The sequence below is a fragment of the Chelmon rostratus genome, chromosome 20 (genome assembly GCF_017976325.1).
Source record: "Chelmon rostratus isolate fCheRos1 chromosome 20, fCheRos1.pri, whole genome shotgun sequence".
NCBI classification, from domain to species: domain Eukaryota; kingdom Metazoa; phylum Chordata; class Actinopteri; order Chaetodontiformes; family Chaetodontidae; genus Chelmon; species Chelmon rostratus.
This window is the reverse complement of record NC_055677.1, coordinates 21,189,907-21,210,696: the sequence shown is the minus strand read 5'-3', so window position 1 is coordinate 21,210,696 and position 20,790 is coordinate 21,189,907. Positions and strand designations below refer to the sequence as shown.

General features: G+C 41.8%; 1 protein-coding gene across 1 annotated transcript in view; it reads right to left on the bottom strand.

The window, feature by feature from the left end:
- Window positions 1-20,790, bottom strand: part of LOC121624306 (matrix metalloproteinase-16-like) — a 79,748-nt gene that overhangs the window by 34,009 nt on the left and 24,949 nt on the right. The window lies entirely within an intron of this gene.

The following is a 20,790-nucleotide window of genomic DNA, read 5'->3' as shown; positions in this document are numbered from 1 at the left end:
GAGAGTCACTGGAGATTTATGATCAGACGTACCTCTCTCTGTCTTTCCCCACAGGGTTGCAGTAAAGTAAACAGGGGTTGTGATTAGGAACCAGAAACCTCTACCTGGCCCTTTCTCCATAATTTACCGGCTCCCTGCACATGCCACCGCTGCTACAGACCATCTGCTGGCTGGGGGCACACGTGACACGGGAATACCAGGTTTCAGACATAAACAGACAGAGTTAAACACACACCAGCCCACAAATCAGATATGGGCCCCTGGACACCGCTACTCAATTGCAGTAATGGCTCAGGTTGTCAGCGCAGGCCTCCGGGGGCCTGTAACCCTCTCTGCTTCCTGCTGTTTGACGAAACGCCCGTGCTTCACTCAACACATGACATTCTGCGTCGGCTACAAATGTGGGTGACCGGAAGGCCGTCCACTTGTTTGTTTCTCGGACACAAGTTTTCCCCGACCTTTCGGATGTTCATCTGCTTTTTGTCCAGCAAAAGCTCTTTCAAGGGACAAGTTCTTTTCTCTCCAGTCAGAGAGGATTCTAAAAATACAACATCCCCTTGCGACGTTAACACCATATCAACATCTTGAACTAGCGAAAGCCTGCAAACAAAGCTGTAACAACCCTCACCCCTCCCATTGTACAGACGAGGATGCCCAGCAGAGACAGACAATTTCTAACTTTTCCACCCTTTATTTGGAAAACACAGCTGCGACTGTTACTACTGTTATCTCGCCGCTGTTGTTTTGCCATCCGAGTCTTAGCAAGCATAAGCACTCTCTTTGTCCCAGAGGACCTCAAATGTTTCCCATTGTTCAGCTCCCGCAAGTCCCTGAGTGGCTGACACTGCACTTTCAGGAATGGGCTTGGAAAAACTTACGGAAACAGAGCAGCATGGTGAAGTAAATGCAAAAAGGTGCTAAATGCAATTTCAGGAACATTCCTGAAAATGCAATTAACACCTTTTTGGGCTGTAGGGCAGTGTTTCCTAACCTGCTTTGGCTGGTATTCCCCGACAGCCCTGATGGATGAATCTACTCCTTCTTCAACACTACCCATCATGGTCCAAATGTGTTTATTTGAATTGGTTACAAACTGGATGGTATTTAACACAATTATGCTAAAGTGGATAAGATTTTAAGAAGTTTGCCACACAGTTTAGTCAACTGCTTCTACTTTATGTTAATCCATTGCCATGTACCCCCTTGCAACTGCAAGGGTATCAAGATTAGTTTCACCAATTCAGTATCTGACCAAATGTGAAATATGGTCACAACCTTCCCTTCTGTCCGTTGAGTAACGGCCAGAAAAGTGCTTTTGCAGAACATTATCGTGTCACAGTGAATTTACCTTTTGACCCTCTGGATATAAAATGTCATCACTTCTTCATTTTATCCTGTAAGACTTGTGTGAAGCTTTGTCATAAACAGCATGAATTCTTGAGTTATGGCTGAAAATGTGTTTTGTGAGGTCACAGTGACCTTTGACCACAAAATTCTAATCAGCTGATCCTTGAATCCAAAAACTTGTGCTAAATTTGAAGAAATTCCCTGCATCCTTTCCTGAGATATCACATTCCTGAGATATCACATTCATAAGAATGAGATGGACTGAATACCCATTATTTTATAGTCGCGTCAATAAAAATCTTTCATTCATGTCAAAGCACTCTTCATGCCGAACCTTAGTAACATTAAATAGAAGGGACCAGCTTTAGTCTAAGAGTTGACGTTGGTTTTTAATAAGCTCAAATGTGAAGCAAGCTGGTGATACTGCTGTTAGATATTTTACTGTCCCTGGCACTGATTGAGAGCTCAACGGTGGAGAGCAGGAAAAGGAAAAGGAAGGAAATCAGCTGTAATCCACTAGCCGAGGTGAAGTTCACAACACTGACCCTGGATGTTTCTCTGAACCGGTACGTCATCAGAAATCAGCACAACCTTGACCCTGAAGGAAGCTGCAGATATGTGAAGTGAGAAGGAAAAGCAGAGAGTCCAGAGAGGCAGCAGAGACAGCAAAACAGAGCGTGAGTCAATGAGAGCACTGGCCGCCCAGGACTGCTGTGCTGTGCTGTGCTGTACTGACAAGCTGCCAGAGGATCTCAGCCCAGTGGTTCAGTGCCTGGCTCAGAGGGCCCTGGGCTCACAGAGCTCTGCTGGCTGTCAAACCAGAGCCGTGTGCCTGACTTGACGGAGTGACCCATTGTGAAGAATGCAGCCAAAGTACAATGGTGCATTCTGTTTGCTTCACTTTCACAATCTCTCTGCTTCCAACATACCCTCACAGGACAAAACAGAAACCCACAGTGTGCCATTTGGTGCATTTCACCAAATCAAACTACAATAGCACATGTGCAAACATATCCAAGGTGGAGTGAAACTGTCATTCATTTATTGTTTGTTGCAGGCCGGACTTGTGGTTAAAATGCTGTTTTAGATAGATAATGATCAATAATGCATCTGCAACCATCCATCAGGATTAGATGTGGCACCCTACCACCAATATTCATTCATACAGTATATCACACAGGCTACCACCACAGCTATTAAAGTGAGACTGGAACACCTTTGCTCAACCCATTCATGGCCACTGGAGCCACAAAACAATTAGGATAACACTAAAATATAACGCTCAAACATGGTGTGACGAACAGAAGAAGTCACACAGCCACCGAACAGACTGTTCATGTCTGTTATGCAGAAATGTCTCAGGTTTGTTTATGTTAGCTTACATAGCCATGGTATTAGCTGAATGTAGCAACAGTCTTTGTCATTGCTTAGTGCTTAGAAGTTCAATTTTTCATCTGGATGAGGATGAATGTTTTATTTGATTGTAAAAAAAAATATATTGCCTTGTTTTAATGTTTGTTTAAATTTCTAATGTTTTCTGATGCTATGAAAGGTTTTCTGTATCAGTAAGGTTTGAATCACAGCTGCAAAAGACTATATTTTTAATTATGACCATTTCAATCTTGCATAAGATGCTACCCCTTCAATTACATGTACAGTATGGTCTGGACTTGGACTTTCTGCTTTTAACGTCCTCATGCGTATCTAGTTCCCACTATAAATTAGGCTGGAAAACACCGTATCATGATTCTTTTTTTACGGCACATGCTTTGTGGAAATGAATTAATAGCTGCTGTCTTCACATTGCTAACTTAATCTGCTACTGTGCAGTTTAATCACTAGCCGCAACAACCTCAAAGGGTCAAAACTCAAACTCTTCAATTCCATATGAGAAAGATGTTAATTTAAAGGCTCACATCTGTGCTGTGTGCAGTTTTCATTTCGGTCTAACATCTTATTTTATTTCTCTTTCTCATGGCATTAGCTTGATAAGGACGAACAGCTGCATGGAGCAGTTCATTTCAAAAAGTATTTAATTTACCACTTTTAGATGCAGTATATAAACAATGCTGAAAAACTGACATGTGATGTGCATTGCTTTTGGAAAAACAACTCATATCAATAGTTTAGTGTTAAAAAAAAAGCACACAAAAATCACAATAAGTCCATATATTGACTTGCAACAGGATCACAATACTCAATAGCAATACATCTTTACATCTAATTAAATCTAATAACATCAAATTACTTCACACCAAAGTTAGCATTTTCTAGCTTTTTCTTATTGGAATGTTTGATATTCCACTGTTAGCATGGTTACCCCCAGTGTTAATCAAAGTCTGAGCTACACTATCCTATAGAGAACAGTCTCTGTTCCACTTGCCCCCCTCCCCTCTCTCATTCTTCCCTTCGCTCTAGGCTGTTGACATTGGTTGAGCAACACTTGTGCTGTTGAATCTCTTACACTTAATTCTCACAAGCTTGTCAGAGAACAAAACCCCAGCTGATGGGAGCAACATATGTACACTGGAGTAATTATTTATTTACAGAGACTGCTACAGCCTGAAATTCTGTGTGTGGAACGTTGCCAGGGATCCAAATATTGGCCGTTTCAGTGGACTCGAGGTAAATAAACCAGCAGAAAGGAGGAAAAAACTGCTGCCAAGGAAAGGACATCCTTTATTCTTGTCATGTTTATCTTTGTGCAGCACCTGTGAGCGAGACGGGGATGTGTGTACATTTTCATCGTGATCATTAATCATTAATAATGTATTCGCAAGCAAGGATGGTGCTCACGTGTGCTTTTCATAAGCCTGCACACACTTCTGCAGCTGGACACAGTAGAGGCCAATATTACCTCAGCTCAAGAATGCTGGAGAAAACTTTGTAAACTCAGCTCGTACCAGTGAACTAGACGGAGAGATAATGGCAAGAGAATTTTTAATGAAACTACAAAACCTGGAAATATAGCACAGATCTTATATACTTCTTCAATGTTTGTCCTCTTTTAATCTGGTCTAGGTAAACACACTTTATAAAGGATCATTCTGGACCCTCCTTAGTTCATTTAGATTCTCTGGTAAGTTCAGTGAACAAGTGATGACCCACCAAACGCCCTGCAAACCTCAGCCTCTACAAACGCCTGGCTTGCAGCTTCTTAGTCCTGTGTAATTTTTTCTATCTTCTTGTGGGAAAAAGGAAACGTTCACTGCTTTTCCAAAGCTGCCAGCTGACATTTCTCCTGTCAACTGTTTCTACAAAGTCGACGTTGAAGCAGCAGTCGAAATAGGAACACTGAAAGAAGGAGAAGCAGCATTTAAATTGGAAGCGCTGAAAGAAGTTTCAGTCTGTTTCAACTGTTTCCAGCGCTCCCACTTCAGCTGAAATCTGAACTACTTTTCCCACTCACACGTCAGCTGACATTTCAACTGCTTTCATATTTTACACTTCAACTCCCTTCATCTCTTATTCTTTAACTGACATTTCAGCAGTTTTCAGTTGTTATGCATCAAATGATATGTTAACTGCGCTCATCTATTTAACTGCTACGTCTCCTTTCAATGCCTGCACCTTGACTGACACTTCAAACCTTTCAGGTTTCTGAGCACAAAGCCTTTTCTAGTGAAGTAAAAGAAAATTTTCAGTGCTTTACAACAGTTTTGAAAACCCTTTCTTGCTTTTATGACTACATCAACAGGAGCATTATTATGTGAGACTTTCTTACATAATGCAGAACTACAAATCTGATATTCACAGGCAAATGTTGCCTTTGTGGATGTGTCACAGAGTTTCTAGCCTGAGGTTACAAGTAACAGTCTGGGTTTGTATAAAACCACTTTTCCTTTTGTGATCCAAATAGAAACAAAGGGTGAGATTTTGGATTGAAGCGTGAGCTTCAGTGGGTCACAGCTGTGCTAAAGCATCCTCGAAGATTCTAGAAATGTTCACTCGCAGATGTGTAACATTGATAATAACGGCTCCTTCATCTTTTCAAAGTAAAACACAGCACATATCACACATCACTAAAGACTCAAGTGATGTTCCTTGAACTGTGATAATATCTGTGTGTTCTCAGAGGGAAACGCACCCTGGGCAGGGCTGTTTACACTTTTTGTTTCCTAAGGATTATGGGTACGAGGTTATGAGAGCATCTGACTGACCGGTGGGAGGGCAAGTCTCCCCAGGTGCGTGACTTGTGTGCGTGTGTGTGCTTCTGAGAGTGTACGTGTGTGCGTGTGCTTATTCGTGTGTGGGGGCGGAAGAGAGTACTGCCGCCCACGTGGAAGTTGATGCTGCTGTCAGTAGGCGGCCGTCTATTTCTAGTGGCAGCCCGGTGGGCAGGAACACATGGTGGTATCTCTGCTTTCTTTCTCCTGATTTTATTTTCTTTGTGAAAGTGTGATGCAATGATTGAAATCTTTTCTTTTTCAAACGTTCATAGATGGAAATTAACTGTGTTAAAGGTGCTGTATCCAACACAAAGAAGATGTATTCTTACAGCACTATCCTTACATAAAATTGCATGTAGTTTCATTTCGTTTCAATTTTGTATCCGCATTTTTACTCAAAAGACCACTGTCCTGTACTGCATCATACTTGACAGATGTTAAATTGTAGTTTCTTTTTCAAGATTACTCATGTTTCTCTCCGAAAAAGATGCAGTTGGCAGTGTTTTTCCAGTCCCTGAATAGCATCTGCACTCATCCTGTCAGGCATGTTCAGCCCCAACAACCTCCACCAATCACTGGTGAGGACAGCCTGTATGTTGCCTGAGAGATGAAGCCCAGGGCAAAAAAATTCTCATAGAACACTCACGTGCTACTTGAACATACCGTGTGCTATCTATAACCATATCTCACAGATATACAGCATGCTTTATCCTGTATAACATATGTCTCTGTATTGTGCTATATAGTGATGCATCAAATCATGCTCCTAGACTGGATCCTACACTGGATCAGTATCCTCTGCTGATCTATTACACTGCACTGTATCATATCACAGTGTTACATCATGTAATGTCAACTGTCACACTGCGTCCTTGAGATAAACTGCCTAGTTGTGTGTGTGTGTGTGTGTGTGTGTCTGTGTTTTTGTACCTTTCTTTTTGCTGCCTGTGTCCTCCCACAAATTCTTCTACTTACAGTAACCCAACCATCAATACTGTTCTGCTGCCTGCTCAACTGTAACCATGCTGGATGTCCTCAGGACCACACATACACATGCTTCTAGTAAACGATAAAAATCTGCTCCCATGGCAAGAAAAAGCATCTGATCCTCCCCATTTATTTTCTTCGCGAGTTAGAGAGAGGCAGCCGGAGAGAAGGGGGGAAAGAGGGGCAAGGGTAGAGACAGAAGGACATTGAAAAGATTAACGATCTTTGTAGAAGGTTTCTGAGAAGTTGAACAACCTTGAAAGAATGTGGAATTATTTAACTTTTCTGTGTTACCCTTTAATTGAGCAAGAGCTTAGAGACAAAAACACAAGATCTGATATCAGTTCTTATCTCTAGAAATATTTTAATCACTGGCTTTGACACATTATAAAACAAACTAGAAAATTCCCTCTGGGAAATTTTGAAAGGGACACGGGGTGTGTTCGAGCCGACAAAATTATCTACGTTTTAAAGTTTGAATGAAGTCTCTAGGACAAAGTATGGCCGAGCAGCGGACAATTGAAAAAGGCTGAAATTTGAGGAAATTTCCCCATTCATTTCTTATGGGAAATTTATCGCAGTTGTTTGCGTCTTACGTCGGCCTTCGATGGTCATAGCTCGAAAACCGTATGAGATATCAAAATGTGCCGAGGGTCATTTTGAGCCGACAAAATTATCTACGTTTTAAAGTTTGAATGAAGTCTCTAGGAGAAACTATGGCGAAGCAGCGGACAATTGAAAAAGGCTGCAAATTGAGAAAACGGCAGATATCAGAGGTAGTCAGTCCCTGATTAATGAATTGCTCTCAGCTGTGTTTCTGTGGCTTTCTCCTTGTCTGTCTCTGTTGATCACCTCAGCTGTCTGTGTCTGCTTCTCTCCTCTGCTTCATGTCTCTGTTAACATGAATTAATGAACTGAATCAATAAACATGAATGGAGCTAATGCTAACGGAGCTAACAGAGCTAACACTAACTGAGCTAACAGCTAGCGGTGCGAATATAGCTAACGGCGCTAGCGCTAACAGAGCTAACTGTGCTAACAGAGCTAACAGAGCTAACGGCGTTAACAAGGGGGCGGGGGGATGGGGTTTTCATTATGCATTTGTCTGTGTGTGTGTGTTTATGTATCTGTTGTTGTGTGTGACTGCGTATGTGTGTGTCTTCGTCTGTTTGTGTGTGTGTGTCTGCTTGAACTACACAAGCAGCCCAACCAGCTCCTACATGGAGATGTGTCTGGTATATGTGTGTCTGAATGTGTGTGTGTGTGTGTGTTTGTTTGTGTGCGTGTGTAACTTCTGCCCCACCTGCTGATAATTACCTCTCTACCTCTCCCACTTTTTACCTGTTCCTGTTCAGTTTTGACGTGCTTGTTTTTAATCACTTTTTAGCTGTTGGTTAGCCCTGCTTGTGTGTGTGTTTGTGTGACTACTGTCTCAACCTTTTTGGCAAAGCGCTTGGTGAAGCTGAGTTTAACTGTTTGTTGGATGGAGATTGTTTTCAAACAATGCCCTTGTTTTGACTGAGCTCGTTAAGATAATCATTCTCAGGCTTGTTGTCCTGCAGATGTGTGTGCGTGGGTTATTGACCGGTGTGTGTGTAAATGACAGTTGCACCTGTTAAACTCTTCCCTTGAAAAGCGGCTTTTTCGCTGTCGGTTTCTTCCGAACAACTTGCGATTGTGTCAAAACCGTAGCTGCTATCAAAAAACCGATTACACTGTGAGATGCGGACAAGTCTGGGCCAGATGTACGTGTGTTTTATGTCCAGATATTCTTTAGAAAAATGACAAAATGGTCGACTTAAAAAGACTCTGTGACTCAGAGAACAGGAGTTTGTATTGTATGCAGTGAGATTTGGGTTCGGCGAACCTCCTGAACTAAATCCTCTGGTGAGAGAACCGTACCTCGTATCAGAGTGTACTATAGATCATCGGACTCCCGAGAACTTCCTGAGTCCGGCCATCTCCTCGTTTTATTCCTGACACAACAACTTTTCGTTTTATGGCGATCTAAAGACAGGAGGCATTTCTGCTTTGCTCACAAAACAGCTCTGAATTTTAACATGGGACTTAATGGGAGAACAGGAGGGCGCTGGCTGCACAAAACGTCTCACTATTTAAATTCAGTAAGTCTCTCGGCTTTTTCGAGGACATCACACGAAAGAGGACAAGTTTGTCTACAAAATGAGCCCAAAATTATGCGTGTAGAGTGTAATTTGTGGCCGTAGCGACGAGAAAAAGAGAAGATTTTCAGATCGTTTTTAGACTCTGTGCCACTCTAGCACGCACTCTAGCACGAACATTCCGCGCAATACACACCCATTATAATCTCAAAATTTCCCGCCAAACGATCACTGTCATTGAACAGTGACTGATCAAAAACTATAGGACCAATCAAAATGTGGATGAACACACCAATAGACCAGACTTGGGTCTACATTTTAAAGTTGAAATGAAGTCTCTCGGTGAATGTATGCCTGAGCTACAGATGTTTGAAAAACTCCAATTTCAATCTTGTTTTTTTCGCCCGTCCCATTCATTTCTTATGGGAAATTTATCGCAGTTTTTCGCGTCTTACGACGCGAAAAACTGCGATAAATTTGAGAAAAGTAATAGCACACCGATCCCGAACAATACACACGTTTTGATATATAATTTGCGAGGGTTTTCTCAAAGCTGCGGGGCGAGTTTGAGGACGAAAACTTGGAGGAAGATGAAAAATAATAAATAGCTGTAGGAGCCAGTGACTCGGGACGTTGCCCCGTGTCCCTAATAAGAAGAAGAAGAAGAAACGCGCGGGATAGTAATAAGTGACTCGGGGCTACGCCCCGAGTCACTGGCTCCTGCAGCTATGAAATAGCTGTAGGAGCCAGTGACTCGGGACGTTGCCCCGTGTCCCTAATAATAAGAAGAAGAAGAAGAAGAAACGCGCGGGATAGTAATAAGTGACTCGGGGCAACGTCCCGAGTCACTGGCTCCTACAGCTATTTCATAGCTGTAGGAGCCAGTGACTCGGGACGTTGCCCCGTGTCCCTAATAATAAGAAGAAGAAGAAGAAGAAACGCGCGGGATAGTAATAAGTGACTCGGGGCTACGCCCCGAGTCACTGGCTCCTGCAGCTATTTCATAGCTGTAGGAGCCAGTGACTCGGGACGTTGCCCCGTGTCCCTAATTAAAAATACCTTGTCTAATTTAAGACAAAGTCCTTCTTCATGCAGATGACACGCTTCTTTTTCACTAAAGGAGGTCTTCAATGAGACCTTCTTCTCTGTTATTACGGCCAGTCTTACAACTCAACAATTTATGTTAAGGCAAAACTCATTCTCTAAAAATATCTATGTTAAAAAGGAACTAACGGATAATTTCATAGAGCTGGAAATCAAATAGAAAACTATAGCGTAGTTTTACAATTTTACTTGTTCTAGATTCTAGACATAAACTGTATTTAATGGGTCACACAGTCTTACCACTTCTGAGGAAACAATAAATGCTTTCCTAACCATTTTAGAGCTTCACTTGGTCCTCAGACAGAGGTGCTGCAAAACAATACACTTAACAATGCATTGCAGAACACCAGAAAATGTTGAGACTGTATACTGAATCATACCGGAAATGGACTTGGCGTGGCATGGCGTGGCGTGGCGCTCTAGTATCTCCAGCAAAGTTACTGGATCAAACATTCTGAGAATACTCACACTCAGAGAGCTGCTAACTTAAATTTCTAGCAAGGGGTCCTAGCTTAGTGCACTCTTAGTGATAATGGAATGGAATGGACAGCAGCCTAATATAGTCTATTAAGAAATGGTGTAATTTTGAATACTATTTTATGTAATGAATGAATAAATAAATTGTAAGCCAGACTTTAAAAGTAACCTACAAACACAGGCCTGTGCTACTTGCACAGTAACCCAGTCACATCTGATAGTTTTTATATTTTTTTACTTTGTTTATCTATTTACAATGATGGTAATTCTAATACTTCATCTATTTGATAGACCCATTAACAGAAGAAAAATGGCTCAGCTTTTGTCAACTTCCATGATTGCTTCCGTTATCGTGTTATTGCCCTGGGTGGGAGATGTGAGCACATCATGAATGATGTCAACTACAAACATTTCATCTGGCATTTCATTGACTCACAGTCATTTCTTCTACCTCTTGGTCTTTCTGACATTTTCTCCTCTGCTTAAGAAACTGTTAAGGCTGTTAAAAGTCCTCCTCTCTACTCCTAACAGTTTTTCACCTTATGAGCTCTCTTAAGGGCTAAGGTGCTTGTGAAGAACCTTTATCTTTACCAGGGGAAATTCTTAGAAAACGTTGTCATTCTAAGAATTTTCTACTGCCTCAATCTCTTAATACTTTTGAGGCCTGTCCTGCAAAGAACACAGAGTCCCCTCTTGACATAACAAATCTTTGCCAAACACACACAAGCCACTGAGGAGGCTTTCACTCAGAACATTAGATCAAATTATAACTGAAGAAGAACAAAAATACATCACTTGCGGGAATGGAACAACAAATCCAAACACAAAGTGGAATTGCACGCAGCGGCAGACAAACTGGCCAAAATACCTGATAAGAAACCTAAAAAAAGACCATGACGACGTACAAATTGAATGGCCATGGTTGTCCAGACGCTCCAGACAAACCTAACTTCCTAAAACATTCTTTCCAACATTTGGAATTACACACTGTAATTTAAATGTCTGGACAGCAAGAAAAAGAGACTGTTCACTCTGGGCTAGTGCTGGCCGTTAGAGATGTTACTGCCTGCCTGCCTGAAAAAAAAAGGATAGCAAGCAGGAAATATCAAATAAAGTGAGTTAGTCAGTCACCTGCATATGTGAATCAGGTTTGTTTTTATTGTTCTGCCATCAGCTTTTGTGTAGTCATTAATATTTTAACTCTAACAGTGTTTTGGAAAGAAATCAAGTGTCATGCCAACTGCACCCACTGAACTTCATGGAGAAAGTGAGTGCGAGAGTAACAAGGCAGGAACAAAAAGGGCGGAAAAGACAGTCCTCTGCTTCCTCCTCATCACCCAGTTGGAGTAGCAACCTAAAAATAAACCTGCAAGGACACCATATGCTCCTCTACTCCTCAACCTCTCTTGCTTTTTCCTCCCTTGTACTCACTCTAACACCTCTTTTTTTTCCTTTTCTTATGTTTTCTCTTTCCTGCCAATGACCTGACTCGACGGAGGCCAGTCCTCGAACAATGCCAGCACTGTCCAGTGCTAAGAGGCCGAAGATTGATCTTCTTTCATTGTCTGCTGGTAAAAATGCCCAGAATGACGGCCATTGTATGTACAATCAAGTTACAGGATTGGATGTCAATGATAAACCGTTCTGCCAATGGAGGCCAGGGAGCCAAGCTTTCTCCTGTCACCATCAATCAATCAGCTGATCAATGTCGAGCACATACAGACACCCCCTCCCTTAGCCAATCATCATTCTGTTATTGAGTGCCCCACCAACTCAGCCCCCGTTATCTAATCCCAATACCGGGAAACACAAATTCTTGGCGTATTTTTCCTCCTGTGACTGTTGTTTTTCTAACCTCTTTGGTTCGTTTTGGGGGCAACGGTGAAGAAAATAATAAAGCCCAGGAATCTCTCATTTCCTGTGTGTAGGTCTAGTTCGTATGCTGTGTTATGTTACATAGTTTTCACTTACACTCCTGGAGGCTGGAGTTCCTTGAAGGCATACCATGCCTTATAAGTCACCCGCGGGTGAGACTGGATGTTTGTGTACACTCATGGTATGCAGTGGCGGCAATAAAAGTTTTTTTTTCCTGGTGTCGAGTTTGGATTTATTATTTTATTTTTTTTTTTTTGGTAAAATCCAATCAGCCTCAGTGTGACTGAAAGTCAAAATGGAATCTGTCTTATCTATTCCAACGTGTACCGCTTTGATTTCTCACAAAGAAAAACACAGCGCCCTCAGCCCACAAAGATGACCTTGTGGTAAAGCGCGGATGAGCGTCTGCTTGTTCACCCTTTTTGTTGCACAGGAATTGAAAACTGTTGAATTAAAAAAAGAAAAATGCCTCCTGTAAATGCGTTCCCTTTCAAAACAGCCATGCCACGTTGAGCTCTGATGAAAAGACAAGCTAATCATCTCGATCTCCAGTTCCACTTTTATTTTCATCCTTATCCTGTGCTCACACTAAATCCCTCCACAATCCGCTCCTCTCTGCCTCTGCATCCCGATTTTACCTTTGTGGAAAAATTTTCCACAACACATTTCACCTTCTTACTTTCCCTGCATAGTTTTCCTGTCTGACATCTACCCTTCCCCATCACAACCTATTATGTCTTTAGCTGATCCTCCCATGCGCCTATCTACCCCTCCATCTATTGATCCCTCACAGTCTCGAAAGCCAAGCAGTCTGGGAATGTAGGGCATCTGTAGGAGCGCCAGGACCACTTCTCTCTGTTTTGCCCCGAGGGATGCTGCACTCTCAATGAGGATATTGGCTGATCATCCCCCTCTGTGCATTCCTTCCCTGTTGTCTCTCATCCGTCATGCATCATCCTGGCTATAATAAGCTAGCACCTAACATTGTACATAACGTACTGTGTGAATTCTCACAGTGAAAGATAAAATGAGACAGACTGAGCGACAGGAGCAGAACATGCCAGTCGCTGTGCTTTTTCTTAATATCTAACTCTGTCCATCTCTCAAAAAGGACATATTGAGACACACAGATGTGTAAGGTGCCAACAGGTTTGAGATTCCATAACAGTGTTGTTATCTACCTTCAGCATCAGCTGGGACGTTGCTCAATTTTTTAAAAATCAACAAGGATGTTGCTCTTTCTTGTATACATTAGCTACATGTATGTACATGTCAAGTGCAACTCTGCGTTTGCTAACTGCCAGGTTGAAGATATCCACTTTAGTATTTCTGTCAGTGTCAAGACCAATTTGATATGAACAGATTACAATGGCATGAAACCCACAAACAACCTCCTCAAGCAAAAATTGGTCCTCTAATCCACTGTTGTTTATTTAAATATTGCTTAAACAAATCCAATGCCTCGACTGCGAGCTCCGTTGTTTTAAAACGGCACCAAAGGCTGACACACACAGTTTGTAGTGCACAAGGGTAAAGAGGGAGGGAGGGAGGGTGGAGATGGAAATGGGTAAATCCGTCGGTTAGTCTTCATAGAAAAGGATTTCTCTAAACCACTGTGTCAAACCCTCGTCACTTTCTGGTGCTCAGGCATGATATGCTGCACAAAAAAGGCTCTGGCACAGGGGTTTGACACACACAGCATAGAGGACAGTGTTTAGTGTGAAGAAGAGTTCACTCATCTCAGTGGTCATGATGCACGAATAACACTGCTGCTGACAGTCTCTGCTTCACAAAGTTACATTAAAGGTGCTGCAACTGCATAACCCCCCACCCACAACACATTGTCATCCACCGTGATTTTGGTTACATCTTCGGATCTTCTCCAAGCAAGTATGGTTGCAGCAACATGGCAGCTTACACTGAATGCATTTGTGAATATTTTTTTCTCAAAACCCTGGATGATGTTGCTATTAGAGGACAACCAGCTGAGATAACAAGTGGATGAAAGTGGAGTCCAAAAAACTGCCACGGCCATGGTGTGTTTACATGCATGCAGGAGTGCAACTAATTATTATCTTCATTATCAATTAAACTGACAAATTGCCTGTTTCGCTCGACCAACAGCCCAAAAACCAAAGATACTCAATTCCCAATGGTGTAAAAGAGAGGGAAAAAAGTAGCATATCCTCACATTTAAGGAGCTGGAGCGGAGGGATTTGTGGTATTTTGGCTCCAAAAATGAAACGATTGAACAACTATCAACTATCTGGAGCATGCAATACTCAAATATTCATGTCAAGCTGATTGTTGCATGACAGAAGCTAATTCATGCAGATTTATTTGATATAGATATATATCATATATGGTAGGAAAGGAGATCAAATTAAAAGATCAAGATGAAGATCAAAGGAAAAGACTGTGGACTAAGCAAAGTGCTTATAATGATTGGGGTTTTGTTTCTGATTACTTGGCTGAGATAATAATGTGTTCAGTCAAATCATTGTCTTGATGAAGGTGATGAGGCAGTGAGTCAACAAGAGGAAGTTATTCCAACAGCCAAGAGGCACTCTATGGTGGAAAACAATTAAAATCTAAAACATCTTGACAAATTGTTTTACTTAACATTTGTTACTTGACTTTCTTGATGCTAGTGTGGTTATCTGCCTTTTTCAATGAGTTTGACTTTGCAGACTTTCTCCTCTATGTGATAAAAGCATCCAAATCACACACATGCAGAAAGCAGCTGCTGCATACTGTATATCCAAGTCTCTTAAAATGCCATTAGCTAATCCTAATAAGAACCTGATTCTGCTGTGTGTGCTAAAAATGCCACTGACTGTAACTTCTGAGTAATCCTCTATCCTCAGATGCTTGAGTTGCAGAGTAAGCGAAGGTGCAGACAAAACAGTGTGAGCGCATGCATGCATAAGTGTGTGTGTGAGAGAGAGATGGGAAGTGTATATGTGAGTGCTTAAACACGAGTATGCAAGTGTTTATCTCCATGCAGACCAGGATTAATCCTCCAGCGTGCATCAGTGACGTCATCATGCATAACAACTAAAATAACATCTGCAACGGGATGCTGGCAACGGTCGCCACGATGACTGATCCTTCTCGACAACAGTGTGCGGGGATTAGGTATGACAGGCACGGGTATCTTACAGGACAGGAGCTCATCGACCGTGTGTGTGTAGTTGCAACTCTTAAAACACAAATTGAAGGAGAGACAGGGAGACCAAAAGACAGACAGACGAGGAAGAGAAGCACACAGACATTATGACCTGAAATTACATCATTCCCAGCTGTTTCCACCCTCCACAGCATGGATACAAGCAGAGAGACAAGAGGGATGATGGATGGATTACAAATCCGTGAAACTAGTTGCACTGGAAATATATGGAATTATCTGCCTCTGTAAAGATTTTTTAGATTAAATGAACATCTACATACTTGTTTTTATCAAAATAATGTATTTTGGAGTTGGAGCTTTTCATCTGACTACATATTTATATAACCAAGTTGACTTCCTCTAACAGTTGTGCACATGTGCACAGGTATAAAAAAAATGTCTTGGACACAAATTTAAAAGTCTAAACCAGTAGTCCCCAGCCTTTTTATCACTCAGACCAGTCAACGCTTTTTTTTCAAAATAAAAGATTTTTCAAAATAAAACGGAAATAATTAATTATTTCTTGTGCGACCCGGTACCAATTGACCGGGGGTTGAGGACCACTGGTCCAAACAACCTACCTGTTCTACCTGTTCTTTAACTTCACTCCATTGCCTCCATTCTGGCACATTCAATTAGAAAACAGCACCATCATAATCTAGAGTGTAGGATTGTTTTGGTCTCAGTGCCCACCACTGCTTTCCAACTCACTCACTGTTACAGCCTTTTGGTCAGGCTGATATATGGCGTCAATCAAAAACCTGATGATGGCCGGTCAGTGACATCCACCTCTGATGGATATGCTGCAGTTGCACTGATTACACATACAGTAGGTCTATCCCAATACCTGGCCCGCAGTAAAGACAATATCTGAACATGTGTTCATTTTGAAATCAAAATTCATCACAATATAATTTTAAGTATATGGTATGTTGTATAATTGAATTACATTAGGATTATCTGTGTAAGTGATGAGGGGAATATACCTGCTGTCACATACTATAGGCAAAAAGAATCTGCAGAAGCTCAATTATTTTATTAGCCACATTTAATGTATACTTGACTTTTTTCATCGCTGAAGTTGGCTCTAATTATAGTTTTATGTGATTTTGTCTGTAGATATTATTCTAAATGATTTAATGATGTTTCCTGCTCAATATTTGTGCTTCTATTTGCTGTTTCATTCATTTCTGATACAGTATAGCTCAACTTTAAAGTATATTTATTCAGGGATATCTTTACTGTGAAATATTACAATGTCAAAAGTGAATATTATGTTCAATATATGATATATTATATTATACTTAAGTATTCCTATCAGGCCTTAAAAAAAACACAAAAACAGACGTCCATTTTTAAAAAGCAGGAATTAAACCTACAATGTATTTTTCAATTAAGGTTAAACAGCGTGTGCCAAAATACACACAAACAAAACACACACACCTTTTCTCAATGCCAAAGAGGTATAAACTGGCCTTTAAACTGAGCTTAAATGTGTTTGCTGAAAGAAACGAAAGAGTCGCTGACTCTGAAATGCTGCAGCCAGAGTATCTCATCACAAGAGACTGTGTCATGATGTGTTAACCTGATTAATACACTGGTACATTGGCACAGGCTGGCACATGACTGTGCTTGATCATTAGTAGTACCTACAGTAAGACTACCAGCACTATTATCTTACATGTTTTTTAGTTTTCGGCTGCCAAAATCGTCACACAGCCTCAGAGGTGTTGCTGTTGTGCCAAGACAAAAAAAAAAAAAAAAAAAAACAATCTGGCTGGAATACAGAGTACCTAATATCTGTATTTTCTGGCATAAGTATTGTGACATTTGAAGATACTCAACATCTCAGCACAAAAACAGGTTTTTGGCAGCTTTAAGCTGTATGAGGCTTCAGGAATCTATCTCAGCGTAACACTAGTGACTGTGCAGGAATAAGACCCCCCCCTGCCACGGCAAGCAGTCAGGATTCAGCCAGTGCATGTTCACATTTGGCAAGAAAGCCAGCTGGAAAGTGCGGAGTAGAACCACACGCATTATGGGATGTTTTCACAGAAGTGTGGGCCGCAGCAGGACTGTATTAATATTGCATTGAGGGGTAGAGAGACAGTGTGTGTCTGTGAGTGTTGAAGGGAGTGAACCATAGTTTTAAATGACAGCTTCTTACCCCTCCTGCAAGACTGGGATGACAACACTGTGTGTGTGTGTGTGTGTGTGTGTGTGTGTGTGTGTGTGTGTGTGCGCATACACGTGCTGAGGGTGGATCTCCACCTACATATGTGTGTTTAAACATGTTTAATATGAGTTTTTATGAGTGGACCATGAGGTCAATAAAACAGTAGATGCAGCAGTAGCTTGCTTATTGTTATCACTTCCGTTGTGTTATTCAACCTGCATCAGTGGTTCCTGTCAGTTCGATCAAAGTACTCATTCTCAAAAGCCTTAAATATAGCCGTTCACAACACATTATCTAAGCCGACAAAAGCCCTCCACTCCTACTTAAAATTCAGTCTTCGACAGCAACTTCCTCACTTCTATTTCTGACACATAGTGCTCAACAGCTCCCACTCATCTCCTCTGCTCTCTTCTCTCCCCTTTCCTCTTCAAATGTTTTCTTTACTTCTCGCTACGCTGCCTTCTCAGTCTTTCCCTCTACGTCTGTCTCTCTTGTGAGCTCTTGAACCTCCAATATTTGTCTAGAGATACTCTGCCATTCTCTCTCATCTTCTCCTTCTCTGTTATCTCGGCCATCTTCCTTCTAGTAAGTCATCTTTCTTTCCCTTCTCATTTGTGTCCTTGTTTCTTGAGAGCGTCTCCATGTCTCTCGCTCAGTCGTCTCTGTCATTGCTTCAACTCATGACTCAATAAGAGTCATCTTGAGTCGTCTCAGTGGACAGCAGGGCTGGCTTGGCCCTTCCATTTAATGACGACAATGAAAGATGAAAACATCAATCTTTTAGAATCTGAGAGACAAATTTGGATGTTGATGTTTGCATGTTGCCCTGCTGCGACAGGCGTCCAGTCAAGAATATTCACCAAGAATCCATTTAGCTTTCACCACTTGTGTGGATTTTCTTTGATCTATCTGACTTTACTCGTACTCTGTGTCTTTTACAATATCTTATTTCTTTCTTCTATTCTCTCCTCCACCTGTTTCTCTATCTACTCTCTTACAAGGCCCTTTCATTACCACACTGAAGGCTGTGCAGGGCTGAGAGGTCGACTGGCTGCTGGCTGCCACGCACGCACATGCACACACGCACACGCACACACACACACACACACACACACACACTAGTCGAGATCTGTTAGACCACATCACAATGCTAAACAGCAACACAGCTGTTCATCATGCAACCCACACTATAGCATGACAAACAGACCCTGCTAAAGGCTTACATACGGCCTGACAAGCTGTAAAGCTCTGGGGACAAGAACTCAGCTACGGCACGAGCTCGAGCTCAGGGTCGCTGTGGAGTGAGGGGTGATGTGATTATCACCAACAGCTAGCAGGCTAAGATGTTTAGAGAAAGTGAGGACTGAGCAAGCCTCAACAGATTGGACTTTAATCGCACCAGTACGGACAGACAATCTGCAGCACATGGACCAGCAAAACCAGCAGGCATTACACTGCAATGCATCAGACTCAGATCTGTGGTTTAGTGAGAGCAGATGCACTGTAAATTTGGAAAACTTAAGGCAACAAATGCATGGCACAAGCTGTGAAATCGAATGGGCTATATTCAAATGTACCAAAGAATTTGAATTAAATATTATTCCCTGACTTCCTCTGAAATTGGAAAAATTCCAGTTTGGAATACAAATCCTAAAGGCGGCAGAAAGACCACGACTAGTGAAAAACATCTACCAAGTATCACTGCTATGTTTTCACTCTTCCCAATGACAACTAGAGCAAAAAATTTAATTTTGCCATCTTCAAACATGACACACACACACGCCATTTGTTGACCATGAGATGTGGTTAAATGCCTGATCAAAGTTAATAAATGGATCATTGAGTTAAGACTATTTTGCCACAGAACAACATTAAAGAGAGTTAAAGCCATCTGAGGCAAATGTGATACTATGTGTGGACTACAGAAATAAAATGACTTGACAAACAAAATACACGAAGAAGGATTATACTGTGTCACAGCTATTCGTTTTCCTTGGGGCTGATTACTGGAACAGCAATAAAATGTGTTGTATGATGTCCTGTAGCTATCCAGGGAGTGACAGGTGATAGCATTACCTTTGAGCTATAATGGCAAATAATATTTTATTAATGAAGTGAAGTCTGTAGGCTAGTTGACACCGTCAATGTGAGTGTGCACCTACACTCACAACATACTCCTCTCACTACAACATATGATATATGCAACGCACCCTCACCATCCTGGTGGTGTACTTAAGCTGTCAGTGCTCTACTCACTCTTTCGCTGCCTCTCACACCTTTAATTTGACTTAATATCAAACGTTAATTATAGATCCACGCTGTCATAACCATCAGCCAGCGGCGTTACCTTTACGTGCACTTGCAGTGGGCCGTAACTATTCCATGAGCACCTTTCAGTTTGAAAAGATACAAGCCAACTTAAATGAGAAATCATGTCAGCTCAATATCTCATCAGTGCTGTCTCACCATCATATTCTCCAACCCCAGGGTGCGGAGGAGGGGGTCGGACTGTATGGTGACTAACGGTGTAGAAATCCACGATTAAATCCAACAGCATGAAAGAATTGCAGCACAGAGCATCAATAGTTTGAAATAATATCTCCTGATACTGTGCATATCAACAGGTATGATTTTAGTTGTTAGTGGTTGTCAGGAACACGGAGTGCACTGAAGACACAGCGGTGGCTGCCACACACCCTTACTTCCCTGAGTATTGAGGCTATCTGTGGTTCCAGCGGTGCGAGCTCTCTTTTCGCCGCCACCAGTAGCAGACATGCTCTGACGGTGGGATGCAATTCTTTCGTGCCTCCGCCTTTAGATCTGACCACTTTTTTTTATCGTCTCTCGCGCTGACTGCATTAACTGCAGCAGGAAGGTGTTGCTACTCACTCCACTTTCTGTTATTTGCGAGGCTGCTGCCGTGGCTTTCTGACCTCCACCTCACCCACGAGCATCTTGATGTCTGTGTCAGAAAAATGTATTTTCTTCATCTGCCTCTCAGTCCTTGCAGTAAACATATCACTGATCAGCAGGCTCATTTATATGCATCAACATTCATGTGGTGCTTTGCAGTGACCGTTTATGTTTGAATGTGGCCGTGTAGAGGGCGGGACATGAGGTTGAGCCATGTGTGCACATTTCCAGGGGTACTGTGATTTAGAAAAGGAACACTGCCTGCAGGTCTGTGGACGCACAGTTTTATAAATACGATTTTTTTTTACTTACGCCATTTTCGACATTCGTGCGCACATACACTTCTAGTATCCATCCTAGCCACTGTTTTAGAAATGAGAGCCCTGGCGAGACTGACTGACCTCTTTTCATAAACATCTCCTTCACCAGCCTGTGTAAAACCATCATAAACCT